Source organism: Myotis brandtii, unplaced genomic scaffold, assembly GCF_000412655.1.
Source record: "Myotis brandtii unplaced genomic scaffold, ASM41265v1 scaffold398, whole genome shotgun sequence".
NCBI classification, from domain to species: domain Eukaryota; kingdom Metazoa; phylum Chordata; class Mammalia; order Chiroptera; family Vespertilionidae; genus Myotis; species Myotis brandtii.
This window is the reverse complement of record NW_005365280.1, coordinates 1,522,504-1,527,188: the sequence shown is the minus strand read 5'-3', so window position 1 is coordinate 1,527,188 and position 4,685 is coordinate 1,522,504. Positions and strand designations below refer to the sequence as shown.

Here is a 4,685-nt window from a genome sequence, read left to right as displayed (position 1 = left end):
CCCAGCCTGATTGGGCCCCAATTGGGGTGGACCAGCCAGATCCCACCCATGCATGAATTCGTGCACTGGGTCTCTAGTAAATACATAAAGAGCAAGTTGAGAATTAAGACATAGTCTCTATTCATAAGTCTCTTGCCTAGATGTTCACTTATTAAATATTCACTATCTAGTAATTTTGAAAAACCTTTAAAACTGTAGAGAACATGCTGCTGGATATTTAACCTCTATGATTTCCCTCCTCTCTGAACACCTCATTGGATCATTATAACAATTAAATAACCCGATATCATGAAAGCACAAAGCAGTTCCAAAACTTTTTTGAGGCTTGGCTTTCCCATGTCTTATTCACCTCACAGGAGTGTTTGAAGATGTAATACAGAAGGTTGTAAGAGTGTAAAAAGCTACATAGATATAACTGAAATATATGTCCTCACCACTGCAAACATTAAGGATAAATGCCTAAAATTACTGTGAAATCAAACATGGTGAGAAGTGCATTCTTTCCTAAACAGATTTAAATCCCAATGAAATAAATTTATCAGACATACTATTGGGTTAATTGACCTCCAACATTTTATTTTTTTATTATTACTTATATTTGTTTTTATTGATTTCAGAGAGGAAGGAAGAGGGAGAGAGAGAGAGAGAACATCAATGATGAGAGATAATCATTGATCCACTGCCTCCTGTACTCCCCCTACTCGGGATGGAGCCCGCCAACCCAGGCACATGCCCTGCCTGACCTGGAATCGAACTGTGATCCCCTGGTTCATGGATCAATGCTCAACCACTGAGCCACATGACCAGGGGACCCCCCAACATTAAAAAATAAATAGAAGTTACTCTTAAAGTTGCCTTATTCTATAAGTCACCTTTCTTTTTTTCTGATTTTATTGAGAAATAATTGACATACATCACACTATAAGTTTAAGGCATACAGCACAATGGCTTAAATTCCATATATTGTGACATAATGAAAGTTAAGCATCTTTTCCAAGTATGACTTTTGAGATCCACTTTATTTTAAGACCTCAAGCCTACAACTCCGAATAAGTACATCTATAGTGAACTTTCAATCTCTTTGATATTTAGTTGCTATAACCTGGTAAGCTAGTCCAATGAAAACATATACTACAATTTAATATCCCTTATGATTTGGATGGCCTGTACACTTGTTTTATTAAGTACTCTTGTGCTCCCTCTGCTGCCGTGAAGAAAACTTTCACATTCAAGACCCCAGGACATTCCTCAGAGTTCTCTTGGTAATGATGGTACAGATTTGTGCATAAATCACAGCTCTTCTGAAATGCAGTACAATTTAACCAAAGCATAAAATGTAACAAGTTTTCATTAAAAAGTACAAATAATAAAAGAGGGAGGGGATAAAAAGGGAATAGAGGAATTAAATTCTACATCTGTGGCCAAATTCGTGTAGACAGAGCCCTTGCAGTATAGACAGCAGTCTTCACACTAATGTACTTAGGAACCACCCAGGGGCTGGTTAAAAGGCAGATTCTGGTTCAGTAGGTCTGGGGTGGAACGCTCATTCTGATTGTCTAAAAAGCTCCCACTGAAGACTCTTTCAGAAGGAAGATGTGATGATATAATATATACTTGAGAGCCCATTTTCAACCTTCAAAAATGGGTACTACCAAAACAGAGAAATAGACACAAGGGATGAAATGTTTAATCAATGCAGAACATAAATTAGGAGTAAGTCTCAGCAGGCCTTATTTCTCAGTTTCCTTTATTTCAAAGTTGGACTTATGCTTGTAAAATATAGTATCAGGTTTATGAATAAGATCACAGTACTACATATTTGCCTACTGACTTTTAGAAACCTCTGTTCTTCTTTCATTGAGTTTTTATTTGCCTGAGAGAGTGGTGTTTTTAAATAATCAGTACCAGTTATGTGTGATTGTACACTTACTATTTTGCCATCTGAAAATAAAACATTTCAGTGCTAAAGGTAATGAAAGTTTATCATGAGTATTATTATGTTTACTAGAGGCCAAGTGCACAAAACTTGTGTACTTGGGGAGGGTCCCTCAGCCTGGCCTGGGCCCCCTCACAGTCCAGGAACCCTTGGGGGATGTCCGACTGATGGCTTAGGCCCGCTCCTCCCAGGGACATCCTTAGCACTGCTGCAGAGGTGGGAGAGGCTTCTGCCACCGCTGTTGTGCTTGCCAGCTGTGAGCCTGGCTTTCCACTGAGCGGCACTTCCCCTGTGGGAGCACACTGACCACCAGGGGGCAACTCCTGCGTTGAGCGGGATTGGGCCAAAACTGTCTCTCTAACATCCCCTGAGGGGTCCTGGATTTTGAGAGGGTGCAGGCCAGGCCGAGGAACCCCACAGGTGCATGATCAGGGCCCGGGAGGGACACGGGAGGTTGGCCAGCTGGGGAGGGACTGTGGGAGGGCTCCAGGGCATGTCTGGCCCAACTCGCTCAGTCCTGATCTGCCAGACCCCAGCAGTAAGCTAACCTACCAGTCGGAGTGCCTGCCCCGTGGTGGTCAGTGCATATCATAGCAAGCCTTAGCATATCATTAGCATATTATGTTTTGATTGGTTGAACAGACGATCGATCGGATGACCAGACACTTAGCATATTAGGCTTTTATTATATAGGATGTTGGTTGGACCTTGTAGGAAGAAATAGTTAACAGATTTTAATGGCAGTTAATAGCTTTAATCTCAATGGCTAAGAAAGTAAATGACACATTTCTTATTAATTATTCTTACTGCTTGAGTAATATAAATATTTAGCTTCCTTGAGGGAATATTTAAATTAATTGACTAACTCTAATCTGAATGATGTGTTTTAATTTGTTTAAGGTTTTAAAAATAACTTAACTGCTTGTGCCAATGCAATAATTAAAATATTAGCTTTTTACCGAAAATCCTAAATATAAGATGTCTAAAAATAGAGTGGAGGTGGATTGGACAGTCTGCAGATTAGGAGTTGGAATAAAAACATCTCAGTTAAGCTAAAAACACGGCAACCAATACATTCTGTCATAAAAATAATTTAGATGAGTTCAGTTTTTATGAAAACTGTCTGAAATTGAAATGAATAGCAGAAGCTCTCTGTTTATTCACAGGCCAGTAATAATAATACCTTCAGCACAAAGCTCCTTTCAGAAGCCGACTCTGCAAAGTGGGGGGAAGAGATATTACCAGGTTATGTCTGAGGTATTAACCTTCACCTTGATAAAGCTTGTCAAGGAGCACAACACCAGAAGAGCCTTTTCAGGAAACTCATTTTAACTGTCCACTAGAGGCTGTAATGAGACCAACAATGTCATTTTAGACCAACCCTGGGTCTTTAAACTATAAACAATTATTTTTAAATGGAAAAAAAAGTTGTAAAGCGAGTAAGAGTGAACAGTAGTAGTTCTATTTAAATAGCCATGTATATGTGTATGGTATTTCAAAGTGTGAGAAAAAAAATATTGCCCGGGCTCGACACCTTCCCAGTTAGCATGCTTATTTTTATTTCTGTAGCACGTTGGTTCTACAATACAATTGTTTAAAAGCTGACACATTTCTCTTGGCGAGTCTGTATCTTGCTTCTGTTGGTGACTAACCGCTAGCTCATAAGTAAACTCAGCCAAAAGGTTTCTCAAATACAGCTTACAGTCAAAAGTGGTGGCTTTCAGAGAGAAACTTACTTGGATACTTGGTTCTAAGCACCTGAAGGTCATATGCTGCCCGACACCTACTAGTCCTCCAGAATTATCTGCAGCAAGGGGTATGCCACAGTAAGCTCCTTTTAGCTCCAAGTGCCATACCTGTGGGCAAGATGCACCCCCCCCCCCCTCAAAGAATATTCCTTCCCTTGGAGCTAACACCAGGTGGAAGGATCAGGGCTGGGAGGTAGGGGATTGAGAACCGCGCTTTAAAAAATTGAGTCCAGAGGAAGTCCTTCAGCGTGGATTCACCCAGAACTGCCATTTGATGCTCGGTTTGCTTTCTCAATCTCCTACACTGGTTACCTCATTTCCGATTAAATTAATGATCCCGAATACGCTGCGCGAGGAGGACGGGGTCCTCTACGAGGACTAGAGCTAGGTAGTTCCATACCCATAGCAGATTTCCGGACTTGCAGGAAGAGAAAGGAGGTAAGGGAGGTCACCAGCTTCCCCAGGCAGTAAAGGTAAGGCTGCATGTGCAGTCGGGGGGACCCTTAAAACTTTCTAGAGTTGCACGCAAAGGCACTCCCCGCGGCCCGGTGGTCTGGGTTCCGGATGGCCGAAGTTGAACCCTTGCGAGGTGAAAGTGCGCGTTGGTCGCAGTCCGCCCGGGTTGTCAGCTTCTCGGCACGCCCAGGACGAAGGGCGCCTAGCGATCAGCGTTGGCCGCCTCCCCTTCTCCCGGGGTTATTCACCGCCTCGGAGCTGGAGATTCCTCCAGGGTGCCCGAGTTGCACCCTGTTGTCGCGCTGTCTCCTCCAGAGGTGCTGGGACTCGGGGAGGCGCGCGAGGACGACCGGTCACCGCCACGATGACCTCATCGCCTCAGCTCCCCGCCCCTTTCCCAAACCTGAAAGAACTGTCCCCTCCGGCCGTGTCTCCCCTCCCGCTCCCGCCCCTCCATTCCTAATCAGTCTCGGGGACACGCGCCCGCCTCCCAGAGGGCCTCCGAACCGGGGCCACGCGCACCTTAGGGTTAAGGGCGCGGGTCT

General features: G+C 43.7%; 1 protein-coding gene across 2 annotated transcripts in view; it reads left to right on the top strand.

The window, feature by feature from the left end:
• Positions 1-2,881: 2,881 nt before the first annotated feature.
• Positions 2,882-4,685, top strand: part of ATXN1 (ataxin 1) — a 440,907-nt gene continuing 439,103 nt past the window's right edge. The window contains exon 1 of one of the 2 annotated variants that reach the window (XM_005873029.2): positions 2,882-4,122. The gene's annotated coding sequence lies outside the window, so the exon portion shown is untranslated. Of the gene's footprint in view, positions 4,158-4,685 lie in introns of both variants that reach the window. The other variant, XM_005873027.2, reaches the window with a different exon arrangement.